At 42.9% G+C, this 20,218-nt stretch overlaps 1 long non-coding RNA gene across 1 annotated transcript in view; it reads right to left on the bottom strand.

The window, feature by feature from the left end:
* Positions 1 to 302: 302 nt before the first annotated feature.
* Positions 303 to 20,218, bottom strand: part of LOC139160840 (uncharacterized) — a 33,183-nt gene continuing 13,267 nt past the window's right edge. Inside the window, exon 6 of the long non-coding RNA XR_011558022.1 lies at positions 303 to 1,101. This is a non-coding gene — a long non-coding RNA (uncharacterized lncRNA). The remainder of the gene's footprint in view (positions 1,102 to 20,218) is intronic.

Below are 20,218 nucleotides of genomic sequence, written 5' to 3'. Positions count from 1 at the left end.
CCCCTACCCGGGGACTTCAATGTGTGGGACCCAAAGACAGGTTCCCCCCAACTGCTCAGGTAGCACCCCACCATGAGCTTGGAGAGAACCTGTCAATCATCCCCAAAGATGCCCAATGGAGAACGCGCTGTTGCTAACCACCACCCAGATTTCCGCCCCTAACCTGCCTACCCAAATGACCAAAGGTAAGCCAATCAACCTAATTAAATGCAAGCACCCCCTAACCGCACATCCATCTCCCCAGTGTGGAATGGGCGAAAAAACGGCCATGCCTAATGGGCGAAGACGCAAAAAAATCCCATTCGGCCCCCCTAGGGGCGACCCCATAGTAGCACACTGCAAAATAGGGAGGGCGGGCGGGTGTCTGCTCCAGCTGCCGGTCCGGGCGAAAAGGCTTGGCCCAAGGCCTGCAGGCCCTTAAATAGGGCCAGCAAGCCCCGCCCCCGACCGGCAGCAACGTCAGGCCTCGTAGGCCTGATTTTCAGCCGAAATCTCATCTCGCGAGATTTCGGCCGAAAAACAAGATGGCGGCCGCCATGAGGGAGTCCGGTGTCTGCCCGGTCCCTCCGGCAAATGCTGCCAGCCGGTAAGTCGACCAGCGCTATTTTCATTGCTACCAGGAAGAATTGGAGCATCTCTTAACCCCCTGCTTAAAATATCATGTCTTTGAGAATGAACTAAAACTTGACAAAACATATAGACAGCCTTTCTCCTCCAATATTAAATGTGTTTATTCTGGCATTGGAAATAGCATCATCATTTATGTTAAACATAATTTATGTTATGTTACATGAGCACTAGAAAATTAAGTTAGTTTGTTTTCCTTAGCACAGTGATCAGCAAGATCATTTAGCAATGATAGCAAGAGCTGAAGTTCAACCTCTTCACTTTCAGCAACCTTGCATTTGTAGAGCCAAAGTTCTCAACTTCTCTCTCCTTGTTTACCGTATATATTTACAAAACCTTTTAAAGAATTGGCAGTCTTCATCAGAAAAATTGGCAGAAGTCAAGTGGTAGGGCTGCAGCCATGGGTCTTTGGGGCTGGATTCCAAGACCAAGCTCATCTAATGAATTTTGTTGCAGAATTTCTTCACCAGCTTTCTATGATCAAAGGCAGATTAAACAGTTTTGGAGGGGGTTTAAACTACATTTATTTACCAAGGCATTTTAATTAGTCTAGTAGCAAATGTTTTCAACTGCTTTAATATTGACTGTTGTGTAATATGTGGAATCATTTGAATGTTTTAATATTTGGTTTAAAGTGCACTTTTGTTTTAATTGCTTTTCTGGATGCACCCTTGAGCCATTAAAGGCCATACATATGTTCAAAAGAAAGCAACCAGCCAACCAACCTGTTCTCCCAGTTGTAGTAGGAGTGATATCAATATAAGTAAAGAAGGCTGACTCCAATTCTCACTTCTTCAGGTTTGTTATAGTTGAAGACCATTTACAATGCTCAACTCTTGATGTATTAAATGCAAGGATTGAGGGGTCTGAAACCAAAGGAGAATTATTTATGTAATCACCAACCCCATTGAGAGAAATGCAGTATTTCATAGATTTGAGCAAAACCTAGAATTTGGAGTTTTGTCTCTTTAGAAACTTAGGTCTATGTGCCTTTGTCTCAGGGGATTTGTTTTTCTTGATATTAATCCAAGCAAGAGAATAATTCAGGATTTTGAGAATTCATCTTCCATCCCCATTCTTGAGATGGTTCCACATTTAATCCCATACTGTACATTTGTTATTTTATCTTCTGCATAGCATAGTTATTAAACAGTAGTTCCATTTTCAGATCAAGCAGGGCAGTTCCATTCTACTATACCACAGAAACATAGAAACATAGAAACAAAGAAGACTGATGGCAGAAAAAGACCTCGTGGTCCATCTAGTCTGCCCTTATACTATTTCCTGTATTTCATCTTACAATGGATATATGTTTATCCCAGGCATATTTAAATTCAGTTACTGTGGATTTACCAACCACGTCAGCTGGAAGTTTGTTCCAAGGATCTACTACTCTTTCAGTGAAATAATATTTTCTCACGTTGCTTTTGATCTTTCCCCCAACTAACTTCAGATTGTGTCCCCTTGTTCTTGTGTTCACTTTCCTATTAAAAACACTTCCCTCCTGAACCTTATTTAACCCTTTAACATATTTAAATGTTTCGATCATGTCCCCCCTTTTCCTTCTGTCCTCCAGACTATACAGATTGAGTTCATTAAGTCTACCATGGAGTTGAACTTAGGCTGGACAAACTATCCTGAAGATAGCAGATAATATGACAGTAATTACTTATTCAAGGAAGTCAGTTACATGTCCTTAGTATTCATAAAAATCTGTTTGCCAATTCCAGTACAGATTATGACAGAAGAGATGGTTTATGCTTAGCAAATTGTACTAGCTATACAGTAGTCCCTCGCTATACCGCGCTTCACCTACTGCGGCTTCACTTCATTGCCGGTTTCTGAGGAACTCGATCGGCAGGGGTTTTTTTTATATATATATATCTAAAATTGTAAATACTGTAATTAAATACTGTATCTAAAATAAATACTGTGTGGGAAGGGTTTATAAACACTTAAAACAATGAAAACGTACCAAACAATTACAATATAAATACTTAAATAAGTACTATCAGTCGATAAATTCCCCATCGCGGATTTCACCTATTGCGGCCAGGTCTGGAACATAACACCAGCAATAGGTGAGGGACTACTGTACACTAAAACAGTTTGGATTTGCCAGAATACAACCCAGGAAGACTCTTGTAAAGAGGTCAGGACAATTGGAGAGTGCAACAAAAATTGCAGTCTATCTTCTGTTCCTAACACAGAAAGAGTGGTGTACAATTCTGCTAATATGGTGTGATATGGCTTCCAGCTTAATTGGCCAATGGTAGGTGTGGCTGGCAGTTGTACTTTAAAGCCACATCTGAAGATCAGAACCTCATCTCTTCATCCCCAAGATTTGGATAGCCACAAGGTTTTCCAGGATCCTGCAAGTCACAGTGAGCAGATTTTTGGCAATTAATTGTTTTAGAAGGACAAAAGCTATAGCTTTTGCTTTTTTGCTGAAATGTCCTTCTCAAAATCCCATTTTTAAAGAATCCTTTCCCACTGTGTAGTTTATGCTCCAACATCAAATAAAAATATAGTGTGTAGCTATGAGATAGGTCTAAAATTAGTTTCCCTGCACCTGGAGTTAAATTTATTGCTAGTTTTCTCAATCAGGAAAAAAAAAGAAGAAGCAAAACTATTGCAATTTCTGCAATATAGAAGAAGCTATTTATTTCATCCATAGTTGTGCAGTGGAAGAACAGAAAAATAAACAAAGTGCAGTTAAGTTCCTTATTTTATTACCTAAATGTATTTGTATTCATATTTCCCCTTCCATTGTTTGTCACCTTCCATAGAATTTATGAACAACAATAAATACTCAATACACAAATACAACAATTTAACACAAATGTACTTCACTGGAGACAACGTTGAAAAAGCACTCCATGGCTTAAAACCTTCCCTGTCAATCAGACCTGATGGACTATGTGCATACTTCCTAAAAAAGCTATCCACAGCCATAGCTGAACCACTAAGCATAATCTTTGAAAAATCCTACAGGACCAGTTCATGGATTTGGGGCTGCCTATCTCATGCACTAATTTTGGCATCAATCCCAGGAATTGTCAGCCACTGAGGCGCTGAGGGCCAGCAGCAGGTTGCTTTAAATGCAGGGGATGAACTGGCCCATGTTGCAGATGCAGTAACACAATATGCAAGTGCTCCTAAATGATCTTTGGGATCACATTACAAGCAATTGTGTTCTTTTCGCCAATGATGTAAAACTCTTCAACACCATCGACAACACCGCTACCCTCCAAAAAGGCTTTGACTCTGTGTCAGAATGGTCAAATATCTGGCACTTCCAAATCTTAACCAACAAATGCTCTGTCCTGCACATTGGCAAACAGAATCAGAACACCAAATACAAGCTGAATAAACAAGACCTTGCAGATGACCTTCACTCTGTCAAAGATCTTGGAATATTCATATCAAATGACCTATGTGCCAAAGCCCACTGCAACAACATCACCAAAAAGGCTTCAAGAGGTAACCTAATCTTACATAGCTTCTTCTCCCGTAATATCACACTACTAACCAGAGCATACAAAACATTCGCCAAACCAATCCTTGAATATAGCTCATCTGTCTGGAATCCACACCACATATTGGACATAAATACATTTGATATGGTCCAGAGATACTTTATTAGAAGAGCTCTCCACTCCTCTACTTGTAACAGAACACCTTAGCAACCAGACTTGAAATCCTGGGCTTAGAAAGCATAGAACTATGTTACCTTCAGCATGACCTAAACATAGCTCATAAACTACTGTCAACAACTACTTCAGCTTCAATCACAACAATACATGAGGACCCAACAGATACAAATTCAAAGTGAACTGCCCCAAGCTTGACTGTAGAAAAGAAGACTTTAGCAACAGAGTGGTTAATATCTAGAACTCACTACCTGACTGTGGTTTCATCACCAAACCTTCAAAACTTTACCCTTAGACCATCCACTGTTGACCTTACCCAATTCCTAAGAGGTCAGTGAGGGGCATGCATGCCTACCATTCCTGTCCTATTATTCTCTCTTATCAATTGTTTATAAACAATGTTATATCTATATATATTACAAATAGGTACTTGACAAAGTAAATAAAAGAATGAATAAATGAATAAATAAGGCCTCAAAATTTTCTCCATTTGTTATGTTCAATCCAAAAGAATATCATGCATCCTTTTGCCAAAGAAAATGCCTCACTAAGGGAATGATAAATATTTTGGTAAAGGCTTGCCAGATGAAACATATTTACTTTTATGTTTCTATCTTAAATATCTACAATTATTACTCTGAGACCTCAATATTTTAATAGGGCCCTTTCATGTTTGCAAAACAATACACAATTGCTTAGGAACACATCATGTTGTTTTCATTGATCTTATATAATCCTTTAATTTCAGGATTCCATGACGTTCATTCTTCAAAACAAGCCTAAACAAAATATACTGTTTTAATAATGAATGGGACATAGGGTGTATTTGTATTTTAATAATGAAATTATTGATGTACATTGGCGAATCGTCAGACATCTTTTTCAAGAAGTTAGGTCAAACTATATTTTGAGACATATATAAAAAAATAATCTTTTGTTTTTGTATGGGATAATACTTTAACTAAACCTATCTCAAAGTTTCTGAAAAACTCTGCAGCGATTTGTCCAGAGTGACTCTGAGAACCAAACACAATTGAATGGAAGGATAAAAAAGAGATATCAGCATGGAATATATTTTAGAAGATATTCCTTAATTATAAGAAACTTTAGTACTAGAAGATGAAGTTTGATCAGCATTGCAATCATTATTAGGTTGGAGAGTTATAAGGATACCCATTGAAATAGGGAAAGCAACAGGAGAACCCATCAAGATTCTAACTAAATTATGCCAGAAAATTTAAGAAAGTCACATTGACCAACTGTTTGGGAGAGGTCAATCTACATTCCAATACCAAAAAAAGAGACATAATACTTTATCTCAGGGACCGCCTTCTGCTGCACGAATCCCAGTGACCAGTTAGGTCCCACAGAGTGGGTCTTCTCCGGGTCCCGTCAACTAAACAATGTCGCTTGGCGGGACCCAGGGGAAGAGCCTTCTCTGTGGTGGCCCCAGCCCTCTGGAACCAACTCCCCCCAGAGATTAGAATTGCTCCCACCCTCCTTGCCTTTCGTAAGCTGCTTAAAACCCACTTCTGCCGCCAGGCATGGGGGAATTGAGATACTCTTTCCCCCTAGGCCTTTACAATTTTATGCATGGTATGTCTGTACGTATGTTTGGTTTTATAATAAGGGTTTTTAACTGTTTTAGTATTGTATTATTATTATTTATTTATTTAGTTTATTTATTTATTAGATTTGTATGCCGCCCCTCTCCGAAGATATGCTGTTTTATTGCTGTTGTTATCCGCCCTGAGTCTGCGGAGAAGGGCAGCATACAAATCAAATCAAATCAAATCAAAATCAAATCAAATCAAATCAAATCAAATCAAATCAAATCAAATCAAATCAAATCAAATCAAATCAAATCAAATCAAATCAAATCAAATCAACAAACAAACAAACAAATAATGGCATGTGCAAACTACCATACAGTATCCTTAATTTCACATACTAGCAAAATAATGCTCAGGATCACCCATCACAGCTTACAGCCTACATGTTCAAGTTGGTTTTAGAAAACTCCAAGGAATACAAGACATTATTGATCATGCCTGCTAGATAATTGAGAAAGCCAAAAGAATAAAGTATACCCTACACAATTATAGAAAAATCCTCAACTGCGTCAACCACATCAAGCTTTGGCTCTGATGTTGGAAAAGGTGGAAAGCAAGTGGATATTCAGCAGCCAAATGGACTCAGTTGCAGCGGTAATGACCGCCCTGTTGGAAGCCCTGAAAGTTCAGGTATAAAGATGGATTGTCATGGAGAAAATCTAGGTTATCAATAGAAATTTTAAAAAATGGCACAAAAACATTGATATAAATAAGAAAGAGGAAATTGGGAACCATTGCAAATCAAGATATAGCTTCTTGCTTATGAAAACAGTAGATGCCATTGACGTTTATCAGATTTACTTTGCCAAAGATACTAATTAATTAATTAATTAATTAATTAATTAATTAATTAATAGAATTCTATGCCACCCTTCTCGAGGCGACTCAGAGTGGCATGCAACATTAAATATAACAATACTGTATATATATATATATATATATATATATATATATATATATATATATATATATATATATATTTAAAGAGCAAAAGAGATTTACATACTCCAATAAGTTCTGCAGCGGTCTGTTTGGGTTTAGTTTAGCATTGCATATGCATCTAGACAACCATGGTCTATTGAATAAACTCTGGTTTAAAATGATGTAGTAAGTCAGCAGAACTGTGGCTTGCAATATTTACCAAGAGAATGAAGTCCTCTCCAGCACAGACTCTACGTAGTCAAGCTAATCACTGCCCTTGCCCAGTGAGAAAGAGTTATGTATTAGACTTCAACTGACATTTAAACTGAGCAAGTATTGATTCCAATAGAGTTTAATGTAGTTTTCATTCTTTGGCACAACTGCTGAGAGTAACATAGGGAAGGCTTAGCTTTGGAATCACACACGACTGAACCACTTAGCTCAGATTGTTGTGGGCAGGGGTGGGTTCCACTTACCTTCATTACCGCTGGGCGCATCACGACATTTTGCGTGCACATCCTCTCATGCAATTTTACTTCCATGCATGTTCAGAAGGTGGTTTCAGCATGAAACACAGCTGAGGAACTGCTCAGCTGTGCTTTGGATGAAGAAATAAAGGTCAATATTAACCCGGGAATGGGTGGGAGGGTTTTCTTCAAAGCAGAGGACAAGAAGCCATTTAAACAACAAAAAGTTGCCCTAAATTTCAAAACAAAAATGGTGGCATGCATGGACCAGCATAGACAGACCTGGATCCGTGATGCCAAAATTACATCACCAGCAACTTGCTAATGGTTTGGGCGATCTGGTCTGAACTGGGAGGCACCCACCCCTGCAAGAGGATATTTCACTCTCACTCTGAATAGCATCAACAATTTTAACTTTTGTGTATAGAGTCCAGCAAATTGCCTGAATAATAATGACAAATAATTTAAAAACTTTGTTTTCTTATTATAATAGATTACTTCCTTCTATTCCTCTCCCTCCTGAATCGCTCAATCGGCTTTTCCTAAACTATTGCCTTCCAGATGTGCTAGAGGATAACCCAATCATCTCCAGCTCTGCATAGCTGCTGGGATCTGTAATCTAACATATCTGGAGGATAGGAGGCTGTGAGCGGGGTATGTGTAATGCTTCAGTGTACTGGGGCTTGAACATAGCACCTGCTTTTACTCCTTCAACAAAAGGATTTCCTCAGGATTGCAGAACAGCTGGGAAGAACAGGCATATAACTGAGGGAAGAAGCATGGCTCCTTGAAGGAATTAGAGGTCAATGGTATATTTGCACACTCCGAAGAACCTTTTCCAGCTTCAAATTGCTTCACAGGCTTTATTAATTCATTTCAATATCTATAGACTGTCCTTTATTAAGGGAGAAGGGTTTGTGTGCGATAAAACTGCAAAATGCAATCTCAAAACTCTATGAAAGGATATGAAATATGTTGCAGAACAAAGTACACTTATAATAACATAAGAGAATTGTCATCAAACCTCCCTCCCCTGCATTTTTTATGAATTTTCCCTTTCTCATCAAACTCTGGATTCCCATTCTAAGCAACTTTACTACCCACTGTTAACCTCTTCCGATTCCTAAGAAGTCAGTAAGAAACATGCATAAGTGCACCAGAGTGCCTTCCGCCCCCTGTCCTAATGTTTCTCTTTTGCTAGTATCATGTATATAAATATTGTTATATCTTTGTATATTACCAATACGTACTTGACAAAACAAATTAAATAAATAAATAAATAAATTTCACTACCTCTGTTCTGAATTAATGGCATATATCTGAATTAATGGCAGATATTCAGAACAGAGGTAATGAAATTTATTTATTTTTTAATTCTTCCATAATTATGCCTACTTACTGATCTTTTGTATCATCTCCACTTAATTGTCCAATCACATTTGGGCAATAAATAATTCTATTCTATTCTATTCTATTCCATTCCATTCCATTCTACCTTCCTGATTCTGGGAGAGATGATTACTCATATTGCAGATACATGAGTTTATTCAAAAGCATTTTATTTTCAGTAACGTGTCTAAGAAACGACATAGTGTGTTGGCTCTGTTTCCAATCATTAAAGGGAGATTTTTTGGGGGGAGGGGTTATTTGACATCCTTAAACCATATATCTAAAAGAGCATATTTCCATTCCAATAAGTACTGAAGTTAATCCCCCAAGCTTCAGTATTTCCCTCTTAACACCCCCCCACAAGTTTAAAAATTAAAAGCATAAAGACAATTGCAGTAGATTTTATTAAGGGCCAGCCTTGTCTGTTTTAAAGCAATTTAGACAACAACCCTGTGCCCATTTACACGGGAGGGAGCTGCACGGAGCTCTACAAGGCAAGCTGAGGCATTACGTTTAAAATTGTGCCTCACCTGCTGAATCCGATTTAATAACTTGGCTTTGAACTCTTGTTAGAAGCTCAGCTTTTGGCATTTTAAATTTATCACAGAACAACAGAACTTGACATTTAACAAAAGAGGCTTATAGAGATTTTTTGCCTTTTCATTTCATGCAAAAATGGAAATGATTCATTCTAAGGGAGTTAATTTGCTCCTGGAATTTTCCTTCCCAAGCTGATTTAAGAAACTCGCCAAGTTGATTTTTTTTAAAAAAAAACACACACCGTATAATACCATTTTATATATTCATTTATCCCTGAAATGTCTACATTGAGAACATTTCTGGCTTTCTTCACCAAGAGCTGCTTGAATATTTAAGTGAAGTACATAGTGACATATTCACCAAACCTCAATTTATAATAACATTCCCCTTTTAGTTCTTGTTCACATGAGTGATTTAGGTTTTCTCCTGAGAATGGTCATGCAAATGGCTACAATTTGAGTTTAAATCTGAGCCATTCCCCATATACATCTGTATGGAAAATCTGGCCTAATTCCCTAAAACCCTCATTAGGAAAGAGAGTTATTAAAATAGTACATGATCATTATTCCCATGAATTGTATTCACAGTATGAAGAAAGGTATAATTACCACTAGAAGAGAATATTTGTTACTCATGGTTGAACTGTGGAGTTGTCTCTGAGCTCGGCTGTTTTTTTGCAGAAATAAATGCACTGTTGATGTTACCTAGTTTGGTAATGAAATATCTGCAAGAGAACAGCTTAGCTCAGAGAGCTTCAAGAACCCCATAAGTTATGGCGGGAGCCACGGAGCTAGCCATTCCAGGGGAATGAGAGACTGCTGCTTATTTATTTATTTATTTATTACTTAGATTTGTATGCCGCCCCTCTCCGAAGACTCGGGGCGGCTTAATAGTGATCCCGCGTTCCGGCTCTGTGAACTCAACCCAGGGTACTGGTGACGAGTGTAATTCTGGCCCTGGGCTCAGACTGCTGCTATTCAATGCCAGGTCGGTGGTAAATAAAGCTCTCCTCATCTGGGATTTGATCCTGGATGAGGAGGCCGACCTGGCATGTGTGACTGAAACCTGGCTGGGCCCAGAGGGAGGAGTTCCAGCTGGGTTTCAGATATGGCGTCAGCCTCGACCCCAGGGAAGGGGGGGAGGAGTGGCTATTATAGCCAGGAGAGCCTCTGCCTACGTAGACTCATTGCTCCACAGCAGTGGTCCCCAAACTACAGCCCGGGGGCCGGATGCGGCCCGCTGAGGCAATTTATCCGGCCCGTGGCAGCCCACGAGATTTTATCAATAGATATAATAAGCTCCCGAATCTCCTGTCAACTCACCGCGGTCTGCTGCTGAGCGAGGAGGCAGTACAGAGGCAAAGGGCGGGGAGGATAGGAAGGAGATAGAGAGAGAGGGAGAGAGAGAAAGAGTGAAGATACAAAGAGGGAGAAAGAGAATGAGTGAGAGAAAGAGAGAGAAAGAGGGAGAGATAGAGAGGAAGAGAGAAAGGGGGATAGATGGAAAGAGTGAGTGAGAGAGAAAAGAGAAAAATGAGAAAATGATGGAGAGAAAACGAGGGAGAGGAAAATGAAACAAATGAGAGAGAAGGAAGAAAAGAGAGAGGGAAGAGAGAAATGGAGAGGAAGGAGGGAGGGAGGGAGAGAAGGAAGAATGGAGGGAGTTTGTTGATTTAAGTTTAAATTTACTTGTTAATAAAGAAGTATAAATTACTTTATTACTTAATTATTTAATTACTTCTTTATTTTAAATATTGTATTTGTTCCCATTTTGTTTTTTACTTTAAATAAGATTTGTGCAGTGTGCATAGGGATTTGTTCATAGGTTTTTCTTATAGTCCGGCCCTCCAACAGTCTGAGGGACAGTAAACTGGCCCCCTGTGTAAAAAGTTTGGGGACCCCTGCTCCACAGATTGCAGGTTGTGAGTCCCTCCTGATAAAGTTAGACTTAGGGGTTCAGGTGGGCTTGTTGCTCACGTACTTGCCTCCCAGCTGCGTGTCAACAGCCCTGCCTGTGCTGCTCAAGGAGGTAGCCTGGCTGGCGGTGGGTTTCCCCAGACTTATTGTCTTGGGGGACCATAACCTACCATCGCTCGGTGAAACCTCTGGGCTAGCACAGGAGTTCATGGCCACCATGACTCAAGTAGTACAGGGTTCAACTCACGAGGAGGGACACGCATCCGACATGGTATTCCTCTCTAAGCAACTGAGTAATGGTCTGAGACTAAGGGGCTTAAAAGTATTGCCTTTGTCATGGTCAGACCATTTTCTACTGTGGCTTGATTTCCTGGCTTCAATCCTCTCCCTCAGGGAGGCGGAATCAACTAGGTGGTTCCGCCCCAGATGCCTGATGGACCCAGAGGGCTTTCAGAAGGTGTTTGGGTTATTCCAGATGCACTCATCCACAGTTCGGCAGAGTCTCTTGCCGTGGCCTGAAATAAGGCTGTGACGGAGGCTCTTGACCGGATTGTGCCGTTGCGATCTCTCTGTGGCACTAGACCCCGTAGAGCTTCATGGTTCAACAAGGAGCTCTGGGAGTTGAAACGCCAGAAGAGACGTTTAAAGAACCGATGGAGGAAGAGTAAGTCCAAATCTGATTGAACACTTGTAAGAGCTCATATTAAGACTTACAAAGTGGTGCTCAAGACGGCAAGATGCGCGTATCATGCCACCTTGATTGCATCAGCGGAATCTCGCCTGGCCACTCTGTTTAGGGTGACCTGCTCCCTTCTTAACCAGGGGGGAGTTGGGGAGCCCTTACAGAGTAGTCCCGAGGATTTTAACACATTTTTCACTGATAAAGTCGCTCGGATCCGGGCAGACCTCGACTTCGATTGGATAACAGAGTCGACTGACAACGAATCAGTTGAGGTGACTGGGGCCCATCCTTGTCCATCTGTCTGGGAAGAGTTTGATCTGGTGACACCTGATGAAGTAGACAAGGCCATTGGAGCTGTGAGTTCCACCACCTGTCTGCTGGATCCGTGTCCCTCCTGGATGGTCTTGGCCAGCAGGGAGGTGACGTGGAGCTGGGTCCAGGAGATTGTCAATGCTTCTTTGAGGAAGGGGTCCTTCCTGGCTCCTTATAAGGAGGCACTTGTGCGCCCCCCCTCCTCAAGAAGCCTTCCCTGGACCCAGCTGTGCTTAATAACTACCATCCAGTCTCCAACCTTACCTTCATGGGGAAGGTTGTTGAGAAGGTGGTGGCGCTCCAGCTCCAGAGGTCCTTGGAAGAAGCCGATTATCTAGGCCCTCAATAGTCTGGTTTCAGGCCCGGCTACAGCACGGAAACTGCTTTGGTCACATTGATGGATGATCTCTGGTGGGCCCAGGACAGGGGTTTATCATCTGTCCTGGTGCTTGACCTTTCAGTTGCTTTCGATACCATTGACCATGGTATCCTTCTGCGCCAGCTGGAGGGGTTGGGAGTGGGAGGCACAGTTCTTCAGTGGTGCTCTTCCTACCTCTCCGGTTGGTCACAGTCGGTGTTAGTGGGGGGTCAGAGGTTGACTTCTAGGTTGCTCCCTTGTGGGGTGCCTCAGGGGTCGGTCCTCTCCCCCCTGCTATTTAATATCTACATGAAACCACTCGGTGAGATCATCCAGGGGCATGGGGTGAGGTATCATCAGTACACCGATGATACCCAGCTGTACATCTCCACTCCATGACCAGTCAACATAGTAGTGGAAGTGATGTGCTGGTGCCTGGAAGCTGTTAGGGTCGGGATGGGTGTCAACAGACTCAAACTCAACCCTGATAAGACAGAGTGGCTGTGGGTTTTGCCTCCCAGGGACAATTCCATCTGTCTGTCCATAACCCTGGGGGGGAATTATTGACCCCCTCAGAGACGGTCCACAACTTGGGTGTCCTCCTCGATCCACATCTTACATTAGAGAACCATCTTTCGGCTGTGGTGAGGGGGGTGTTTGCCCAGGTTCGCCTGGTGCACCAGTTGCGGCCCTATCTGGACTGGGACTCACTGCGCACAGTCACTCATGCTCTCATCACCTCGAGGTTCGACCACTGTAATGCTCTCTATATGGGGCTACCTTTGAAGAGTATTCGGAAACTTCAGATTGTGCAGAATGCAGCTGCGAGAGCAATCATGGGCTTCCCTAGTTATTGCTCATGTAACACCAACACTCCGCAGTCTGCATTGGTTGCCGATCAGTTTCCTGTCACAATTCAAAGTGTTGGTTATGACCTATAAATCCCCTCATGGCATCAGACCAGAATATCTCTGGGACCACCTTCTGCCGCACGGATCCCAGCGACCGGTTAGGTCCCACAGACTTGGCCTTCTCCGGGCCCTGTTGACTAAACAATGTCATTTGGCGGGACCCAGGGGAAGAGCCTTTTCTCTGGCATAAAGTTCGTCCGAACTTGCCAAACCCGAACACCATTGGGTTCGCCCATCACTAGTTGCGGGGCTCCAAGGCTGCCTGCAGTATCACATTTTGTGGAAAGAATATCCCATGATGGAGGCTTTATGGGTTCCTTGCCAGCACATAATGGACAGTAGCCTCATTTCCCAGTTTCACTGACAACATCCTCAGAAACCAGGTGTAATCACATAGTTGGCTCTTTTACTATCTATCCTTTTTTTTCAGGTTACATAGTGGTAGTGGGGTTGCGTGTCAGCTCTGAAATTGCTGAGCTGCCATTCAGGCAGGGAGAGGCTCTCATCGCCCACCAGCTTCCATAAATCATTGGCGGTTTTCGTGGAAGCTGTGTCTGTTCTAGATGCTTCATTGTGCTGCTGGGGAATGGTGACGAGCATGCACACAGCTCCCTGGAGACTAATGAATCGTGGCTTGTGTTGCGTAATGTCGGGGGAAGGGTGGAGTTGCACCATCACTCTGCAGTCTGCATTGGCTGCCGATCAATTTCCGGTCACAATTCAAAGTGTTGGTTATGACCTTTAAAGCCCTTCATGGCACTGGACCAGAATATCTCCGAGACCACCTTCTGCCGCACGAATCCCAGCGACCGATTAGGTCCCACAGAGTGGGCCTTCTCCGGGTCCCGTCAACTAAACAATGTTGGTTGGCGGGCCCCAGGGGAAGAGCCTTCTCTGTGGCGGCCCCGACTCTCTGGAACCAACTCCCCCCGGAGATTAGAACTGCCCCTACTCTCCCTGCCTTCCTTAAACTCCTTAAAACCCACCTTTGCCATCAGGCATGGGCGAACTAAAACACCCCCCCAGGCATGTACAATTTATGCATGGTATGTTTGTGTGTGTGTGTGTTAGTATATTGGGGTTCTTTTTAAATTTTTTAAATATTTAAATTTATTTGGATTTGTTACGATTTGTTTGTCTTGTTGTGAGCCGCCCCGAGTCTGCGGAGAGGGGTGGCATACAAATCTAAATAATAAATAAATAAATAAATAAATAAATAAATAAATGGGGAATGTGATATCTTTAAATTGGTGGCAGGAATACTGGGTGTTAGCTGCTGACAACAAACTCACTTGTGTGGAACACTGAATGATTGTTAATTAGTGCCAGAGGCTTGGAAATAAAGGTTGCATTTGACTTACTCCCTGGTCGAGCATTCCTTTCCAGTAGTTTTCCGGAACCTGAACATAGCATACAAGCCCAGTGTCCAAGGTTAAAACAATAATCACTCACATAGAAACACCTGAAGAAAATATTTAAAATCCTTTCTTTGGGGTATTATTTGAATTCACCAAATTCATGGATGCCAAGTGTATCGGTGGCTATTGAAATGGATGTCCAAGTGCCACCTCTATGTTGGTTGAGGCAGGCAGGATTCCCTTGGGTACCATTTGTTGAGGTCAGGGGAAAGGGAGGATTTTGCCTTCTCTTTCTGCTCAAGATCCCCAAAGACAATTGGTGGGCCACTGTGTGACATAGAATGCCCAGCCGGCGACTTAACACCAGCCAGGATTTGCGGCAGGGCCAGGGAAATGCGGCGCCTGGCCTCTGCCACCATCTTGAATGGCCAGGATCTCGCGAGATTTTGTGAGATCCCGGCCATGCCTGGTCATCGGTCATGGCCGATGACGTTGCCAGGGGTGGAGCCTGCCAGCCCTATAAAAAGGGCTGTGCAGGCTCGGGGCCTCCTTTTTACCCCTGACAATGAGCACACGAACACCTGCCCTCCCTCCCTATCTTTCAGTGTGCTACTGGGGTCACCCTTTGGGGGCCGAATAGGAATTTTTGGCGGTCTCGGTATTTTCTGCGACCGTTTTTCCGCCTATTCCACTCTGCGGTGCAGGATTGGATGGTTAGGGGGTGCTTCGCTCCCCGATTAGTTCTAATTGGCTTACCCCTGGTCATTGGGTTGGCAGGTTAGGGGCGGAAATTGGGAGGTGTTTAGCAACTGCGTGTTCTCCGTTGGGCATCTTTGGGGATGATTGGCAGACTCTCCAAGGGCTCATGGTGCCTTTTAAATCGATCTGAGCAATTGGGGAGAACCTGCCTTTGGGTCTCGCCCATTTCAATTCCCTTTCAGGGATTGGACCGCAAGACCTCCCACATGCATGGCATGGCTGGGATCCAGGTGAGGGCACGGCCCCTTCACCTGGATCAGCATGGAGCTACGCCCTATGTTGCCCCGGAAGTTTTTGTGATGTCATTTCCGCCCTGGAAGTATTTCAGTTGACCTCTGTGGGTCCATGTTAGGTTGAATTAAATTAATTTTAATTTAATTAATAAAAATGACCCAGTTTTAAATCCAGCTCTGTGTTCGCGTTGTCATTCCGCCTCTGCTGCAATGCTGGACTCAATGGGCTTTGGCCTGATTCAGCATGGCTCTTCTTATGTTCTTATGTCCCAAATAATATCCCAAAGGAAGGATTTTGAAGATTTTCTTCATTGTTAGCATCCAGATTTGGGGATTTTAAGTTCTGTAACCATCAGGGATTGCTACCAGCTCTCATTTGGGGTTATCTGGAATGCTTTCAAAGGCCACACTTTTCACTACATTGGATATGAGAGGAGCTTACAATTTCATTTGAATGAAGGAGGGCATGAATACATTGCAGACTTTCATCAAAGTCAAGGATGAAGCTTGGTGTTGGTTGGTTGGTTGATTGATCCCTCTGCTTCAGTCTGTTCCCCTTTGCCATGTCTGTTACCCTGACTGACAGCACACAAGCTTGAAGGAGGAGAAAGTACATCTGAACCTCTTAGCCAACCCCACTTCTACACCTGTGACCTGTCAGCTGGGCTATTTCATAACACAAGTCTAGAATTATTTGGAAATAATGCCAAAACCTCATCCAAAAATGACTGTTTCAAAAGTCCCACAAAGAGAAGTGAAGAGTGGGATGAAGTGAGAGCTCCAGATACAAAGTTATGACTTGGGCAACTTGAAAGGTGGCTGTGTCTTCAATTCCAAGCACCTGCCCTCTCTAGTCCAGGCCTGCTCTAGCTCCTATTAAAAACAAGAATTGGTGGTTATTTTCTAGCTGACAGGTGATGTATGTTGGGAGGGGAACCAAAAGTCAGGGAATCTACCAACTGCTTTTTAAAACTTTTTTTAACTTGCTTTAGAACAGTAAGGATCACATTAGTCACCAGTCTCATTATTGTGGCTTGGCAGTCAAGGCAGTGCAATATATTCTAATTCATGGACTGGAGGATAGCATGTTAACATGGACAACTAGCTGTGCCCATACAGAAAGAACACTCTCTCAGCCACAAAACCAAATGGAATCTGCAAGAACAGCCCTATTGAGCTAAGATGGATGGCAACCACACAAAAAAGCAATTGCCCGCAGGTTGCTTAACTCTTGTTATTTTGCTTTCTAAATAAATAAACGCTGGCTCTCGGAGTTATTGGTGAAAAATTAGTCTTATGTCTATCAGTCTTCATGACACTTAAATGTGATGTTATTGTATACTTGAAAAGAGACAACTGAGGAAAACATTCTTTTCTTCCACTGCACTATTCCACAGCCAAAATCAAGGAATAACCAAGAGGGTGCAGAAAAGAGCAATTAAAATGATAAAGGGACTAGAAACCAGGTCATACGAGGAAAGGTTGCTGGAACTGGGCATGGATAGTCTAGTAAAAAGAAGGGCTAGGGGGGACCTGATAGCTGTATACAGGTACTTAAGGGGTTGCCACAGAGAGGAGGGGGACACACTGTTTTCCAGGGCACCAGAGGGCCGGACGAGGAACAACGGTTGGAAACTGACCAAGGAAAGATTCAACCTGGAGATAAGAAAGAATTTCCTGACAGTGAGAGCGATCAACCAGTGGAACAGCCTGCCAGTGGAGGTTATGGACTCCCCAACTTTGGACACTTTCAAGAGGAGATTGGACTGCCATTTGGCTGGGGTGATGTAGGATTTCCTGCTCAGGCAGGGGGTTGAACTTGATGACCTGTAAGGTCCCTTTCAACTCTAATAATAAATAAATAAATAAATAAATGAGTGAGTGAGTGAGTGAGTGAGTGAGTGAGTGAGTGAGCGAGCGAGCGAGCGAATGAATGAACGAACAAACAAACAAACAAACAAACAAACAAACAAACAAACAAATAAATAAACATCTCCATAACCTCAGTATCAAGACCTTCCATCTACCCATAGGCTCCAGTTAATGATCATTCATAGCTTGGTTGTGCAATACACACAGGGTGTTTTATCAAAATTTAGATAGGTCAAGACAAAAGCTACCTTCTGCATTTTGGATCCTGCCATAGTCTTGAACTATTTACCACGTGAGGGGGGAAAGTGGCTGTGTTGTTACCTATCTTATTTGTAATTAAGGGCCTACCCCCATGATGTCAGAGAAATAAATACTTATACTGAACTGTCAAGACAAGCTGGATATTCTTCTTTTATTCTGGCTGCCCTGCTTCCCAGTGGAAACTTTCTTGGGGCTCCTTGACTTTGCCACTTGGCTGATATCCTTTGGTGATGAGTTACTACAATCTCATATCCTGAGGGAAAGAAAAGGAACAGCTATGCAGTTCAGAACCTTCATGGTAGCCATGCCTTGGTATAGATAATCTCTGGCCCATCACACATAGGTAGACACAATTTGAAACTTATTTCCTAAATAGAATATAATTCTTTATTGGCCAAGTGTGATTGGACGCACAAGGAATTTGTCTTGGTGCATATGCTTTCAGTGTACATAAAAGAAAATATAGATTTGTCAAGAAACATGTGGTACAACACTTAATGTTTGCCTCTCTTTTCCTCAAAGCTGTGATCTGGGAAAGGAGGACATCTTTGCCAGTCCATTGCATGGTCAGATAACTTCCTCATCCAACTGAGATCGCCAGCCATCTGAAAATTTGGTGGAACCGAAAGACCCCTTAGGAGGATTCTTTCCCCCCACTTGGGGTAGATCAAATTTAAAAGAAAAAGTTCCATTTTCTTACTTCAACATTCTTACTCCTAGAGCAGGAGTCAGCAACCCGGAACTCCAGAAGGGCATGTGGCTATTTGCCCCGCCCTGCTGTGGCTTCCTGTCCTGTCACTGGCTGGCCATGGCTCCCTCCCTCACTTAGCCTGAGAAGGTAAGGGTGATGTCATGAATGCAGAAGTGGCCATGGCTGATTCTCTGGCACTGGTTGAGGAACATAGCCACCCCCGGCTGAGGCTTCCCTTCGGGTGACCCTCCTCCCCCTATCATGACTCCTTTGCTGGCTGTGGTGGGGCCAGGAGTCTGCGTATGTACAGGGAGGCTCTCAAGCAAGTGTCAAGTACAGCAAAGGCACTCTCAGAGGGTGGGTGGTGGGTGGTTGCTTTCTTAAGGAGGATTTTTGGACATGGCTTATCTCTCGCCATAAGGATCTGGCCTTGCCATGTCCTATCCCGCCCCTTCCCCCTGCAGCTCTTCAGCCAAGCAGGGTGGGCATAAGCTCCAGCCCAAAGTGGCAGGAAGTGAAGGCTTCCTTTGCTCCAGTGATATTTCTCCCCCTCCTTCTCCTCTCATGTATGTGTGTGTGTGTTGGGAGGCATGGCAAGGTAATGACCAGATCCTTAGCGGAGGAGAAAAGCAGCCCTGTAGCTGCTTTCATGCCACATTTGCATGTAAGGCAGCCTTCACCTCCTGCCGCTTCAGGCTGGAGGTCATACTCTCCCCATCTCGGCCAAAGAACTGTGGCAGGGGAGACAGGACACAGCAAGGCAATGACTAAATCCTTAGGGCAGGAGAGAAGCCACAACCAAAGACCCTCCTTAAGTGATCAGCCGTCTGTCACCTACCCTCTGCACGCACCTTTGTCGCGAGAGGGGGAGGAGGGTCACCTGAAGAGAAGCTGGGGGTGGTGATCATTCCTCAGCAAACACAGAGAGAGAGAGAGAGAGAGAGGGAGAAAGAGAGATGGGAGAAAGACAGAGATGAGAGAGGGAGAGGGAGAGAGAAATGGGTGGGGAGGAAGGGAGAAAGAGATACCGAGTGAGATGGGGAGAGGGAAAAAGAAAGAAAGATGAAAGGGAGAGAAAGAAAGAGAGGAAATACACATACACACACACCTTTTTCTCACAGAAAACAGACACACAAAACTTGGATAGCTGTAGTTGGGTGGTGGTGGTCATGTGACTCAGTGGGAGGGATGTTGAGTCAGCCATGCCCACTCGGGTTTTGTGGCTCCAGGTGTTTTTTTCCTCTGGGAAATGGTGCCACATGGCTCTTTGAGTTTTTAAGGTTTCCAACTCCTGTCCTAGAGGAATACAGGTCTTATTGAAATAATAATAATTTAATAATAATTTATTGGATTTGTATGCCGCCCCTCTCCGTAGACTCGTAGAAATACTGTAAGCTGAATGACTAATCCGCGAACCAGTGTTTTTCCTATATTAAACATTCCTTCAATTAAAAATGCAAAGAGTTTTTCTTTTCTTTTTTCTTAAATTTCATTTTTTTAATGAAATTTAAGCACATACTGCTGCCTAAAGGAAATAAGTGGAATGACTCAGAGTTATGGAGAAAAAAAAAGTTCTCTGGAAAACTAAACATGAGAAGGTTGATACATCTGCATGTCATTTCTGAAATCAAACATGTTGGATTTCATTATGATAA

The sequence above is a fragment of the Erythrolamprus reginae genome, chromosome 2, assembly GCF_031021105.1.
Source record: "Erythrolamprus reginae isolate rEryReg1 chromosome 2, rEryReg1.hap1, whole genome shotgun sequence".
NCBI lineage: Eukaryota > Metazoa > Chordata > Lepidosauria > Squamata > Dipsadidae > Erythrolamprus > Erythrolamprus reginae.
The sequence above is the reverse complement of the archived record's forward strand: the minus strand, read 5'-3'. Positions and strand labels throughout refer to the sequence as shown.